The sequence below is a fragment of the Talpa europaea genome (genome assembly GCF_964194135.1).
Source record: "Talpa europaea genome assembly, chromosome: 10".
Lineage (NCBI taxonomy): Eukaryota > Metazoa > Chordata > Mammalia > Eulipotyphla > Talpidae > Talpa > Talpa europaea.
This window is the reverse complement of record NC_140077.1, coordinates 35,409,115-35,425,434: the sequence shown is the minus strand read 5'-3', so window position 1 is coordinate 35,425,434 and position 16,320 is coordinate 35,409,115.

The window sequence follows — 16,320 nt, the reverse complement described above, 5'->3', positions numbered from 1 at the left end:
CATTTCCCTGGTGACATATGATAGGGAACATTTTTTCATATGCTATTTGCCATATGTATTCTTTGGTGATTGTCAGGTTTGAAATAGGCATAAGAGCATAGGCCAGGGTGTTAGATGAGCCCAAAGTGGAGTGACACTTGGCTCTTTCCACCTGCAAGAGTTTAGGGAAATCCCTTAGACCTAGTTATTCACCTTCAAGCTGAAGACTGTAATGTGTTAGTAGGAATAAGACTAATTCATGTATTAATGTGTATTTTAAAGCTATGGTTAGGGCCTCCCCGGTGGCGCAGCGGTTGAGCGCTGGGCTGCAAGGCTGCCCGCAGCCTCTGCAGCGCCGGTTCGATCCCCGGCTGCTCCCCGGCCACTGGAGGAGGGTCCCACATGGCGCGCAGACCTCTCCTGCTGCCCGCTGCTTCCCTCAGCAGTGTACTTCGGTCCTTCTGCCTGCTCTGCTCCCCACTCTGGCTCTGGTGAATTCTCTCACCCTTCCGCGCTTCTGACTGTACCCATTGCTTGTGTAAATAATCTTTAAAAAAAAAATAAAGCTATGGTTAATGAAACACACACCCTATGCTGACACTAACTCTCCCTGAATGCCACAGGGATATAGTACAGTATAGTGCAAAGATCCCAGTATTGCAGTAACCTCAGTGTAGTCTGTAGACCAGCAGCACTGGCATCCCATGGAAACTTAATGGGAATGAAAAAAATCTCTGGACCTTAGTTAGAACGATAGAAAGCCAGAGAATAGGGCCACCATCAGTGCCACCAGTGGTTAAATTGGTCCTGCAGCCATTGATGCACTTCGAAGCTTGAGGCCCACTGCTGTGTTGGAAATCTGTCCTAGACTTTGGGTAAACCACCTCTACTCTCTGGCCATTAGTTTACTCCCCCATAAAATGCAGCAGCAGTAGCAGCAGCAGCAGCAGCAGCAGCAGCAGCAGCAGCAGCAGCAGCAGCAGCAGTTACTATAGTTATTAGACCACTTTTACCTTTAACAATCTGTAATTTTGTTTTAAGAACCATTAGTAAGTTTATAGTTCTGATATCAGGCACTTTGCCAGCTGCATAACATGTTGTTTCAAATAGTCATTGACAATCTATAAAACATAAAAGAGAGGTTTGGACCACCTCATGCAACTTGTTCAGGGATACTAAAATAGTTCATTATAAAGTTAGGATGCCAAAGAATCCAAACTTCAAAACTGTGAGCTAAATCAGAAGCCCATGGAAATGGATATCGACATTGCCTATATGTTTATTCAGAACTAATATTTAGGATCAATATAGCCTGGCTTTTGCTTCATATTCTTTTACCAAATTTCCAATAGATCAAACTAAGGCTGATAATAGAAGTTTTCATGGAGACACCAAACTCAACTTTCCCTTTGCTATGGTGACAAGCCCTTCATTTTGTATAGCATCTCCTTCTCCAAGTTAATACTCCATTATTTGATTTTGTGTAAGTGGAGAAATCTAAAAATGCAGATATGGTCATTAAAAATCATCATTTTTTCCTCCTATCACTCAAAAACTAAGTCAATTCTAATTAAAATTTTAGTTCAATAAGTCATATTCAGTGAATATATTATATTAAATGTCTTCAGGGAAGGCATCTATAGATGGGTGTAGTTTGATTGGAAAATTCAGTTATGGTAAAGACCTACAGATTCTTTAAAATGAAAGAAGTGGTTTTTCTCCATAACCTTCTACATATGTTTGGTTAGACAATCTTTTTAATATATTTCATAATAGAACATCAATAACTTTGAATGAAAGTCAAGAAAACCTGGATTTGATTTTCATCTCCTCTAAGTATTAATTTCTTATCTGAAAACTGATATTTTAAAAAATCCCTATTTATTTCTCAAGGGTTTAGTGAAAAACAAGTATGATAATATTGAATATACTGTTATTTATAAGATATGAGAACTTTTTCAATCTTTAGTTTAGTACTTTATGCACAAAGAAACTACAAGTTTGTTATAATGAAACAAGTAACTTTACATGTTTATCTGATACTGTCTCCAGCACAAAGAACTAAACATATATTTCAAAGAACTAAACAAAAATGGTAAAATGGAATAAATATTCTCTCTTTATGGCCATCTCTATTTCCAGTATTTCAAAGAATTTTAACTTTTAATAGAATTTTCTATGCATGCTTATGTTTAAATTTTCTAATTTAAAACTTTCAAAAATTGGAGATGACTGCAGAGTAAAGACCCCACTCCAACTCCTTCAGATATTCACAATAAAACTGCTGCAACACAAAGACAAAAAAAAAAAAATCCCTGAGGGAAAAGCTGAAGGCACATCACACAATAGAAGCATCAGCAAAAAGGGTAAGGAAAACCTTAAGCGAACTTTGTGCAGAGTGATAATGGGGCAGCACAACTCACAAGAGGGAAGGGCAACCTTTTCATCTATGAACAACGAACAAGAAGGGCAAAAAATTAAGAAAATATACAAATTTAACACAATCCTCATGAAAATCCCAGCATAGTTTTTCAAAGAAACTGAAAAAAAATATTGAAATTTACATGGGACTATAAAAGGCCTCAAATTGAAAAATCAACACTAAAACAAAAAAAGGAGAGAAACGGAAGTATTGTGTTACCTGACTTCAAACTTTGCTATAGAGAAACAGTATGAAAAACAATATGGTATTGGCACAAAAATAGATACAAAGATCAATGGAACACAATTGAAAGCCCAGAATAAATCCACCTATATAAATAAATCCATACTGATACTGAATCTATGACAAAGCATCCAACACCATAAAATGACAGACAGTCCTTTATATAATGGTCCTGGGAAAATTAGAAAGTCGGAAATAGAAGAATGAAATTGTATTATTCTCTAACACCATACACAAAAATAAAGTCAGAAATGGATTAAAGATTTAGAAATAAGACCTGTCACAATAAAATACACAGAAGATATTGGTGGCATGATCCTTGATATCAACAATTTTTTGGTCATTCAACCCCTATGACAATTGGGATTATTTTAAGTTAAAGAGATTCTACACATCAAAAGAAAATACAAGGTGATTAAAAGGACACTCTACTTAATGGGAGAAAATATTCACACAATATGTAATTGGTAAGGGATTAATATTTTACTATATATAACGGATTACATACCTATTCATCTATGCAGCTACACATATTTATAGCTATATGTATTTTATTGTATTTCAAAATAACTTGCTGGATTCAGCACATGATACCACTAATACTTTGCATACACATTATCTACTAGTGTTCATTGGTTTATAAGTAGAATGTTTTTGGTTGGGGGTAACTTTACATATAATGAAATACACAAATCTAAAGTTTACCAAGAATTATGGGCCATATCTATTTTGAATTAATATAATTATTCAGCAAAGATTCAGGAAAATATAGATATACTGAGCATTTTTTTAAATATCACAGACAAGGGACTCTAAACAGATGATCAACAATTTCTCAGATAGAAAAAATATTAAAAATGCTGAAATATCTTGAAAGTGGACAGCTGGGAATACAAAATTAAACAAATGTTTATATAATGCTTTATATAATTCTAGACTCTGTGTTATATGCTAGGAAAACAAAAAAGGTTTCAGACTCATATATAAAAATTCAATGATAATAAAGTGTGTTAAGTCACATGACTAAGTGTGTTGAACAATGGATGGACTTAATTGATGTAAAGTGAAATAATCAAGAGAGTTTGGTGAGTATTTGATTGTGGGAGATGAGGGAGTAAAAGGAACCAAGGATGACCTTGATTTGGGAAGCTGGAGAGATAGTAGTCTCATTCAGTAAGATAGATATTTTGAAGAAGATAGGTTGGCATGGGAAAGTGATGTGCTCAGTATAAAATGCAATTAGTCTGAGGTGTCCTTAAGACACCCAAATAGAAGTGCCAAGTTGTAGCTGATTTATATGAGTTGAGTTTCAGTGATAGAGGCTTTAATTTGGGGATTAGGATTTAGGAGTCATCCGCATATAGATAATAACTTTTCCATATTCCTAGTATGACAGCTATATAATCCTCTTTAAGGAGAAAATATACTTGAAATATATGAACCCAACAGCATTTTAGTCAACAGCCAGGATTTCCGTTTTAAACAGACTAGGTAAGCAAACTATTCCCATAATGGAGTCTGAATAGGTTTGATCCATTATCTTTCATCATTCAGATGTGGATTTATATAAGACCACAAATTGAAAACTCATTCCAAAGAGATGAATTGGATTTCCAAAAGAGAAATTTTCACCTCCTTCATTTTGAAAAGCTTCGCCTTTGTCACAGTTCAGCAATCGGAGAGAAAATAGGGCTTAACAAGCAAGTCATTGTTCAGATGCTGAGGGAGCAAAGGTGGGTTGATATTTTAATATGAGTCCTACAATTATGAAAGCAGATAGCATTTCTTGACACTGTGCTGATTCTTAATAGCTAACGTTCAGCACACACTTCATTTTAGATCAGTCATTTTGAAGACCCATTTAACATATAAACCCAAAATCGCTCTCCTGACTCTTTGAATTTGCAGATGTTGTTAGAGGCTCTGGTCTCTCTCTATTCCTCACTCTCATCTTTCACCTTCACCATTTTGCTTAATCAATCTATCCCTGAAAACGTGTTTAATGGTATAAAGACATTTAAAACTTATTAAACCTTTAGAGCTAAACATGGTTTTGCTGATAAAATTTTTGGAGACTTTGTTTATCATTAGAATAACAAAATAGTAAAATAAAATTAAAAATGAACATTAAGAAACTAACACATTCAGGGTTTATTCAGATGCATGCAGTCTTAATTATTATCTTTTTGTCACCTTATTGATTTTAGGAGCAATTACTTTATAGCCTTCAAATCCATATTCTCACAATTCCTATTTCTCAGTCCTGTTGAGCAGTAGTTTTCGACCAAAGTTGTCGATGTTTGATTTAATTAATTTCACTACACTGTTATTAAACTGTTTATCATAGATGGAACAGAATAGCTTTAACTTTAGATACTTTAAATAAGGATAATATTAAGTTAATTAATTGTTTCCTTGGCAGAGACATTGCCCAATCAGAAGTAATCGCTGTTCAATTAGAATTTGCATTAGTGTGAACAACCTATCCAGCTGGACTAGTGCATCTGGCTGAAAGTCAGCCTTTTGTAGGAAGTCATCTGTAGCTAAGGGACAGATAATTTGATAGTATTACTTGAGATACTGCAATTTGAATTCCTTAACTTACTCTGAGATAGAGTTTGGGAAATTATTCAATTTAAGTCACTTTTTTTTTATTATGGAGTTAACATTGGTTTACAATTTTGTTTGTGATTTAGAAATATACATACAGGATCACCCACTTCACGGGTTGCTACCATACTATACCACAACCTAAACACCCTTATTCCTTTCCCAGGGTCCTGTGTGCTCTCTCCCCACCTTGTTCTGTCTCTTCCCACTCTGGTAGCCTCAGTTAGACAGTCAGATTTCTAGGTTTTGCTTCATCTGATCCTTTGTTTTGTTTCTCTATAATCTACATGTGACATCATGCCCCATTTGCCCCTCTTCTTCTGACTTGTTGGCTTGGCTTAATCCTCTCCAATTCCATCCATATTGCTGTAAATGGCAAGAGTTTATCTTTTTTTTTATAGCTGAGTAATATTCCATTGTGTACATATATCACATCTTCCTGATCGACTCATCTATTTTTGGGCCTTTATACCACCAACTGCCAACTGATGTAAGTAATAAAGACTAAAAAGAAGGGAAATTTGAACAAGTAACAAAAATTAAAGAGCTGTTCAGACCAGACGTCCTTCTAATCAGAGGAACGCAATCCAAAAGAAGTGGATCTCATTGTATACTCAAGATTACCAAAGATCATGATATTGGGTAAGTCTTGGGCTCAGTCAAGAAATGAAGACAAGAAAATCCTATTGCTATTGAAAGTGTAAAATGATGCCTTGCTTCTACAAGTAAAAATGGCAACATTTAGAGAAATTAATTATGAATATTCCATATAAACCAGGTTACTACTCTAACAGGTCAGTAGTTAAACAGGGGCAAGAATGTTTATCATGGCACAGTTGGAGATGGGCAACAGAAGTGACCACATCTATCATAAAGGCTGATTAAGTGTGATGCATGGATAGAAAACCAAGTGGATAGATTTTTCATAATGTTTTATGTGAACTAGTAACAATAAGAAAAAAATCTATACTATAATGCTGCAGAAGTAAAATAAAATATTTACATAAGTAAAATAAAATATTTATATAAAAAGTATGATTTATTGTCTGTATATTAAGAGGTATTATAATTACATAGATAAATATAAATGGATAAATTTCCCTCTTGATGAGGTTTCACCAAAGATGTACATTAAGCATCTGTGAACAGGATTTTTGAGGGGAAGGAATAGTATTCAGGACAGTGATGAGGGAAAATATAATAAAATTCAATAATCAGAAGCCTACTAAGGAAACACAAGAATAGTGTCCATTAATCTAAGGAGAGTGATTAACCCATACTCTGTATCAGAGATCAAAATAGAAAGGTAATTTAATAAAGAAAGGAAGGAGGAAGGTAAGAGGGGACAACAGATAAAGACACAAGATGAGGTAGATATGAAGATTGGTAGACATGGAGACAAAGTGAGGAAGTAAGAAAAACGAAGTGGTATATGTTTTTCAGACCGTGGAATCTACATAAAAATTGAATCACTATTCCAAAAATGCAACTACAAAAATTGATAAACAAAATTAAAAAGCAAAGCTGGGAAAAATACTTGCAAAATGTATGATAGTTGAAAGACTACTTTCTCTAGCATATTAGGGAATCTCACAAGCTGCAACCCAATAGCAAAGAACACTGATGGTTGAAAAGAAAGAATTATGAATATCTGATAGTTATATAAAAAGTTACTTAAAATTATGAATAATTATAGTAACCTGAGCAAAAACAGCAATTTGATTTGTTCACCAATGAAACTGGCTCCAATTAACTAAGTTTTTCAGTGGTTACACTGGAAGAGGGAGGATTCTGGAAATTTCAGTTGAAGGGAGCATATAATTGATATACCTTATTTAAAAGGAAATTTTTTCTTTTCATTTGAAATTTAGAATGCATATTTTCTTTGACTTAAAGATCCTGGAAATTATCCTACATATTCACTAACACATATGTGAAAACATATACCTATTTTCTATCTATGTTGTTTGGACAACTTATTTAACTTTCATGTGCCTCATTTTTCTCATTGGTAAAAGTAAGAAAATAGCAACAAGTAAACAAAGTTGGTATGTGGATTAATTGAATTATTATATTTTAATTACTTAGAAAAGTGCCCACTTCATAGTAATAATAATAATAATGATAATAACATTAACACTACTACTACTGCTACTGCCAGTTGTGTTTATTATAATTTTATTTGTAATACCAAAAATAACCACTGAGATATTAATTTTTATCAGTTGAATGCCAGTTAAATTAATTATGATACATCCGTCCAATGACATAGTCTCTGTGTGTGATAGGATGAAAGATTTCAATAATACATTACTAAGTAAACAAAGGGAAATGAGAAACTGTTTTTACCCTAAGTTTGCATCTATATGAAAAGAAAGGATATGATATGTTATACATAAGAATATGTAATTATTGGGCCTCCCCAGTGGCACAGCAGTTGAGGGCTGGGTTGTGAAGCTGCCCACAGCCTCTGCAATGCCGGTTCGATCCCCAGCCACTGGGCGAGGGTCCCACATGGTGTGCAGACCTCTCCTGCTGCCCGCTGCTCCCCTCAGCAGTGTACTTCGTCAGTCTGCCTGCTCTGCTCTGCTCTCCGCTCTGGCTCTGGTGAATTCTCTCAACCTCCCACACTTCTGACTGTACCCAGTGCTTGTATAAATAAATAAATAAATCTTAAAAATAAAAAATAAAGAGACAAGGTTTAAAAGAATATATAATTATTGATGGGAGTTATTGATGGAGATGGGATGCAATGGGATGCAGAAGAGATTCTTTAAACTGTTTGAATTATTAAGTCTTTTACTATTTTTATAAAAACAAAAGCACTGTCATAGTAAATCTAAATAGGACATATTTATTGATATGGAAAACCACTCTCACTATATTCCTAAGTGAAAATAGCAGGCTACACCAGTAAATATTTATTTACCCTGCTATTCATGTGTAGATATATATGTACATATATATACACACACATAAAATTCTGGTAATTTATATACCAACAGGTAAATACTGATTATTTCTGGGTAGTGGCATTCTTGTAAATTTTATTTCTCTGGCCTGCTTTATTTCTAGAAATTTTAAAACATAAATATTATTTTGACACACAGCAAATAATTGTATATATATTTTCATAAAAGTGTATATAGAAAACTAATAGCATTCACTATCTTTTAAATATAAACTAGCCATGTAAGTCTATGATTTTCTGTACCTTCTACTGTAAATTTTCATTAATATTTAAATTAGAAAAAATGACATATTTGGGGTTTAATTTCAGCTTTGAAAATTCCTAGCCATATGAAATTAGTTCATTTAAATAGTTTTGTTCCCTTTGTTTGTTTGCTTATTTGCAAAACCTAAGGATTAAATTAAAAACAAATATGCAAACCTTTTGGCAATTTTGTCTACTCTTTACAAATGATAATGTTATAAATTTGTATGAGAGCATTATGTTCAATGATGGTTGAAAATATTTCATAAATTTAAAAATAAAACAAAGATCCTTCTGCAATTAATTATTCATTGCATAGCTAGTCATATTGAGAAGGGATGCCTGCTCCAATTTCTTCTGTTATCCTCTTGGCAAAACATAAATAACTTTAAATACTTTATCAAACAATGATGCTTTACTTCTGTTTTCATGCTCAGCAGTGTCTAAAGCAATTTTAACCTAATAGAGGATTAATTAATTTTTATCTTAATTAAGTGGAATATGTTTTAGATAAAATCATAGCTTTCATCTAAAGTAACTATTTTTATGGCTATCATAATTTTTTCTTGTCTTTGAGGCAGGTATAATTTGGTTCTCCATGACAGGGAGAATGTAAAGGGAATTTAAAAATGCATTAGGATGAGTTCCTTAAAATACTCACCCAAGTTTGGCTCCTCTGTTCTCTTGCTTTCCTTTTGATTGCTTCTGTGAAATTGAGTTCTCTTTTATCTAGGAACAGTTTACTAGATCCTTTTATGATTTAGGAATAGATCATCCGAATTAAAATCTTAGAATTCATGTCTTCTTGGTGTTTGCTTTCTTTGAGAGGACACTAAAGGTTCTGAAAAACATCCCTGGGTTTAAGAAGCCCTAAGTGCCTTCATACAGATGGTGACTTTCAAGTGCTAATTGACACACTCTGTATATCACAGGATGCCAAGATCACCAGATAAGACACCCAAAGAGAAACATCAAAAGCTCTCTCCTTCAAAGGAGCACCCATACACTGTTTGTTGGGAGTGCAAATTGGTGTAACTTTTCCAGAGTACAATCTGGCAGTTATCAAAATTTTAAATGTACCTATACTTCACCCAGAAAACTCATGGATTAGAATACTTCATCTGGATATACAGATATATTGACCAAAATATACACAAATAATCTTTAAAACATTATTTGTGTTAGAAAAACAAAAGATACAGAATTGTCTAATATACCATGGTAATGAAAGAGAAATATCTTTACTTAGGGAGAATAGAAATCTGACAAAATGTTTAATATTGCTGAATCTAGGTGATGAATATATGAGTATCGTTAAAAAAAGTGCTGAATGACACTCGTTAAAGATTTAGTATTATAGTGATAGGGATAGGGATGGCTGCATTGTGATTTTACAGTGTGGGAGAGAGATTGGGTTTAACTGTAACTCCAAATGAAGCATAAGCTAGTGAGAATTTATAGCCTAGGAGTGGATGGGGGCCAGTGGCTGGAAGATGACTAAGAGGAACTGTTAGGAGTAAGGATGGGGGGGTGTCCAGGTTAACTGTCAAAAATGGGTTAATGTTGAAGACAGGTTGGGGTGATCAGGAAACACCTGGGGGATGGTGGAACATAAGGTGGAGGATGAGATGTGAAGGATAATAAGATATCAAAATTATAGGGTGGGAATAGGGTGTGAGGTGAGTGTTCTTGCAAAAACTAGAACTGTATTTTACAAGAAATATATAGCTAGGCCTCGGAGAAGTTTCAAGAGTCTGAATAAAGTTTGAGCAAATAATCTTTGTTTGTATTGATTATATTATTTCTAGTTTTCTCAAAGTTGAAAACTTTATAGTAAATACTAGAAAAAAAGTACATTGAGGGCCTCCCCTGGTGGCGCAGGTGATTGAGCGCAGCGCTGTGGAGCTGTCTGCAGCCTCTGCAGCATCGGTTCGATCACAGCCTGCCGGCGAGGGTCCCACATGTCGTGGCAGACCTCTCCTGTCGCGCCCGCAGCTCCCCTCAGCAGTGTAGTTTGTCAGTCTGCCTGTTCTGTTCTCCGCTCTGTCTCTGGTGAATCCTCTCACCCTCCCGCTCATCTGGCCTCTACCCCGGTTCTTGTATAAATAAATCTTTTTTTTTTTTTAAAAAGGTACATTGATGTGTGAATAATTATGGTGGATCTGTACAGTGGAATACTAAGTAGTTATTAAATAAAAGAAAGTAGGAACTGTTTGTGCTGCTCTATAACTAAATGTTACATATATTTTCAAGTGAAAATGATAATTGGCAGAAAAGCATTCATAGTGTGTTCTATGTAGAACATTTGAAAAGTTGCTTTGAAAGAAAACTCTGGAGCTGTGATGGAATCATTTGCAGATGGTAAATACTCCTACCAAGAACAATTAAAAAGCTGGATAAAAGGGCAAAAGCATATGCCTTGGAGGCACCAGAGACACTATAGCAGCTGGGATTTAAGGTACAACATCCAGGGAGAAGAAAACCTTGGAAGAGTAAGGTGATATTTATAGCTGTTCCCCTCCCCCCAGGACATTTGCCTATCCATGGTTCTAAGCAAGTAGTAGAGATTTTAGGTACAGGCCAGGAAGAAGTTTTTAGCAGTGGGCTAGAAGTCAGCAGGGTCCTTGGCAAGTTACAATGCCAAAGAGACAAAAGTGAAAGTTTAGAGATAACCAAGACAGCCAGAGCATGGGTGGGGCAAGGTTCTGGTATAAAGGGAGACATAGAAAAGTAAGACTGTTAGTGGGCAGAATGAGGGATACCCCAGGAGCCCCCGAGCCTCCTGCTCTAAATGGATTCTGCCATCCACCACTGAAGACAAAACATACTCTTAGTGTGTTAGACCTTCAACAGACTAGAACTTCAATACAATTAGTGTGCAATAGAGAGAAGGGAAAGAAATATAAAATAATTTCCAATTGAACACCCAAAGTTACCCATTTTCTCGTGGGTCAATGCCCAGCCAAGTAGGGTTGGCTCAAAGTGGGGCCTCTGAGGCCCAAAAACTTGCCTCAAGTCAAGGCACCTTCTGGTGCAGAATCATAGGGAAGGGGCAGATGGAGCCAGGCAAGTCTGGGAAGAAGGGAGCAAAATCAAAATACAAGTCAAGATAAAAGCTGCTACTTTCAGCTTCCCCATGCTCTCTGTCTCTTTGCAAGTCCCTGGTACAAGTCCAAGGCTGAGAAGCAAGTGCAGTTTCTCCTTCACATGTTTCTCTCCACATGCCCCCTCCAGGTCTTCTAGTCTTTCTAGTCTGTTTTCCCTCCTCGTCCCCCAACACCCCCAAGTTCTTCCCCAGTCTTTTCTGAGTTTCTCCTAGCTGTTCAGCTCCACCCTTCCTTGGGTGGGGCAGGGGACCAGGAACAGTGTTACAAGACCAACATGTGACTCTCCTTCAACAAAAGCTCTCTCCTTCAAAGGAGCGCCCCATACACTGTTTGCTGGGAGTGCAAATTGGTGTAACTTTTCCGCAGTACAATCTGGCAGTTATCAAAATTTTAAATGTATCTATACTTCAACTAGCAAACCCATGGATTACAAGACCAACACACTGTTACAAGACCAACATGTCTCCTGTTTGTCTTAGAAGCATTTGCCAAATTCTTAAAGTACACAGGGAAAGAATGTAAAATAGTAGGCACAAAACTCTTGAAAGTAAGAGTGGCCTCTTCTACTATTTCTTACTTCAGAACCAATTAAAAGGGGGGACATTGTATAACTTTTCAGTGAACTATAGTCTATGGGTAGAAAGGAAACAAGCAAAAGTGAAACTTCATAAAAACGATAACTCTCATTCAATTCAGTTCATGATTAGATGATGATGATCTGCCCACACTCTCTCCCAGAGGTAGAATGAAGTTAGAGAAAGGCAACATCTGTTGTAGAGTCTATAGTCCATCACAAAAATGTCTGATAATCAATAAAAAATCACCAATATTAATTATTCCAATAATTAAGATTGAGAAGGGGGAAAAAAGGAAAGTAGAAAAAAGGAAAGTAGATGATCCAAATAGTGGAATTTTCACATAGACTTTAAAATAGCTGTGGTCAATATTTTCAACAAAAAAGATAATAAAATGGACAATGTCATTTAAAAAGTGTATTTTTTTTCTTTATTGAGGTAACATTGGTTTACAACATGGTATATATGATTGAGGGGAACAGGTTCACACCTCCTCTGATGTATGTTACCACACCAACCCCACCACAAAAGCACCCCTACTGTTCTACCCTGGGAAAAAATGAAGATTTAATTATCAAAAAATGAGAACAATTAAAGAGTTAATAGTTGAATTTAATAGCAGATTGCATATGCGTAGTTAATTTATGACAAAGGAGTGAAGACACACAATGAAGAAAGGAAAGTCTCTTGAACTAATGGTGTTGGGAAAGCTGGACAGGCACTTGCAAAAAAATGAAACTAGTCAAGTCTCAAAAAAATTGACTCAAAATGGATGAAAAAGTTGGATGTTAGACCTCAAATCATAAAATACACAGAAGAAAACACAGAAATAACACTCCAAGTCATCGGCTTCAGAGATCTCTTTGGAACATTGACCAAATTTGGCTCCATATTGTGTGCTGGTGGCTCTTGGTATTTCTTGGTCTGTGGCTGTATCACCTCAATCTCCGCATCTCTCTTTATATGGCCTTCTCTGTATCGTCTCCTCTTCTGTGTCACATAAAGACAGTTGTCATTGGATTGAGGGCCTCTCAGCATAATGTAAAATGCTCTCATCTAGACCTCAATGATCTCTGCAAAAATTATTTCCCAAAGAAAGTTACCTTCACAGGTGCTGGAGTTTAGGATGTAGACATGCCTGTTTGGGAATCAGCTATAAGAGAGTCATGAAAATTTGTGATTTTCCACAACGTTAAATCTTGGGTCATGTTTTTCTGTCATTGAGGCATAAGTCCTTTGAAGTAGGTATTCATAAGAGACTTGTTTAAAAAAATATATTCCCATGTATAACCTTCTTGGTCAATTAACTTTAACTCTGTATCAGTGCTGAGATTCTTTTGTGACTTTCTCATTTGCATTCTTGGCTTTGCCTAAGAGTTAAAGGTTTTGCAGGAAAAAAAATAGTATATATGAAATCACCAAAGCAGGCACTAGCACTGAAAGGAGCTATTTCAGCTCCGCTGGCACTTTCTGTTTGAGGTCCTTGGTATAGGTGGTTTTTCCCCTTTGATTGTGAGAATTTGTTACTGACTTTTTCGGTTTGGTTTTCAATCCACATGTTCACCGATCTTTCCATTTCTTCAGATCTTGTTCTTGTGGACTTCACAGCATTTGAAATTGCTCTAGTCTTTGAACAATAAATGGCTTTTATTTTCACAATGTTGACTCTGATATTCCAAATGTAGATTCCTTTGTAATTCTTGCTCATGTGCTTTTCTATTTCTAGTTTCTTGTTAATATAAAATCTTTCTTTTTTATATCCAGCTTGGCATTTTAAAGCCAGGATGTTTGAACATATCTGGGATGTTGAACGTGAGTGTGTGTATGTGTGTGTGTGTGTGTGTGTGCTTAATACAGAAAACTTACAAAGCACAACCTGTAGAATAAAGCATGTGGTGCACTGAGAGAGCAGCACATGTGCAGTGTGTGAGCATAAGCTTATTGCATGTATGCCTACAAGATTCACTTTAGGGCCTCCCTGGTGGTGCAAGGGGTTAAGATGCAACCTATGAAGCTATCAGCAGCCACTGCAGCACGAGTTTGATCCCCAGCCAGGGAGTTACCCAAATGACGCAGCAGACCTCTCCTGACTCGCCCGCTGCTCCCCTCAGCAGTGTATTTTAGTAGATCTGCCTGTTCTGCTCCCCACTCTGTCTCTGGTGAATCCTCTCACCTGCCACACATCTGGCCTGCATCCCAGTTCTTGTATGCGTAAATACATGTGAAGAAAACTTAAGCTACATACTGAGGGTTTGTCTACTTTCTGTATGTATGCTACATCTCAGTAGAAAATCTTAAAGTCTATAGTAAATAGGAAAAGGTGGCACTGGCTGGCACAGAATCAAATGCCTGGAGATTAACATTAGTTCCATCATTTATTAATTTGAGCAAGAAACAATTTCCTTATTTTCTCAGTCTCCTCACCTATAACATGGAGAATAATAAACTTGCTTCATGAGGTGAAGATTAACTGAATTAAAAATGTAAGGCATTTGGGCCTCCCCGGTGGCGCAGCGGTTGAGCGCTGGGTTGCGAAGCTGCCCGCAGCCTCTGCGGCGCCGGTTCGATCCCCGGCTGCTCCCCGGCCACCAGAGGAGGGTCCCACATGGCGCGCAGACCTCTCCTGCCGCCCGCTGCTCCCCTCAGCAGTGTGCTTTGGTCCTTCTGCCTGCTCTGCTCCCTGCTCTGGCTCTGGTGAATTCTCTCACCCTCCCGCGCTTCTGACTGTGCCCAGTGCATGTATAAACAAAACAAACAAATAAATAAATAAATAAAGCATGCCTCTATAAAAAAAAAAAAATGTAAGGCATTTATAGCAGTTCTTGGCACATCTTACATACTGATGGGATATTTATTATTAGTCACTCCTGCTATCTATTTTTTAAAATTATATTTAGGAATATCTTTGCATGCCTGTTTACTTGGAGTTTTTTTTTTTTTTAAATTTAAGATTTTATTTATTTGTTTTTGCATGGAAGAACTGGGGTGTAGACAAGAGGTGTAGGGGTTGAGAGGATTCACCAGAGAAAGAGTGGGAAGCAGAACAGACAGATCTACCGAATTACACTGCTGAGAGGAGCAATGGAGGAAACAGGAAAGAGGTCTGCTGTGCCATATGTGGGTTAGCTCCCTGGCCAGGGATGGAACTCAGGCCATAGAAGTGATAGCGCTGAGACTTAACCCTTAGGCGACTAGGGAGGTCTGTTAACTTGAAATTTTAAGTATATAAGTAGGCCTTTTGATTTCCAGAAATTTGCCCATTCCTATTGTGGGAATATTTAAAACGGGTTGACAGAGATCAAAGGGTGGGCTTATGACCTTGTTGTTATCCCAGCTGTGATTTCTTTACTTTTGTTTCTAAACATATATACACTTCTCTTTCTCCCTTTGTATTTTTAGCCGTTTTATTTCATGGGTTCCTGTTTTTCATTTTACTTTCTCTGAACTCATTTTAACATCCTCTCTCTCAGTGATTGGGTTAATTTAGATTCAATTTAGTATTGTTAAATTTATATGCATTTTGTAATTTTCCATTTTTGTTGGTTCTACCCACAAGTTGTTCAGGCAAAGGCATTCCTTTTCTGCACATAGTTATAGCTACATTTACCCTTAAATTTATGTTTCCCTTCTTTCCACAAGCACGCTAGTTCTTTTATGCCAAGAACTCTCACCTACTTGCACTTTTATTTTGATTTATCTCTCAGTTAGTAAGTATAACTTTTTATGGGGAAGATTAATAGTATAATATTTACGTCTCCTTTTATACCTACAAATATATTCTTGTTTTAAAAGTAACCAAATGATAGTAAGATAACATAGTTGGTTGTTGAATTCTCATAACTATTTTCTTTCTCCAAACCTCCATAATTATTTTTGTTCTATTTTTTTCTGATATTTGATTTTTTTTTGTTTTTCCTGATGATCCAGGAAGCCTCTATCAAATTAATGTTGAATGGATGGGAGGTATATCTTCGGATGTATATGCTGCAGTTGCTCAGAAACATCCACCCACTTACCATTCCCAGGAGACAGAGAACTCAGCCTGTGCAACTTTTAAGAATACACAGTAATATATGCATTTCTTGCCTCTATTTGCCTGTAATCCTTTGGATGCCTGTCTCTAGTTACAGTTTTCAAAGTCACCCAGAGTCATTCCTAATCCTTATCCTC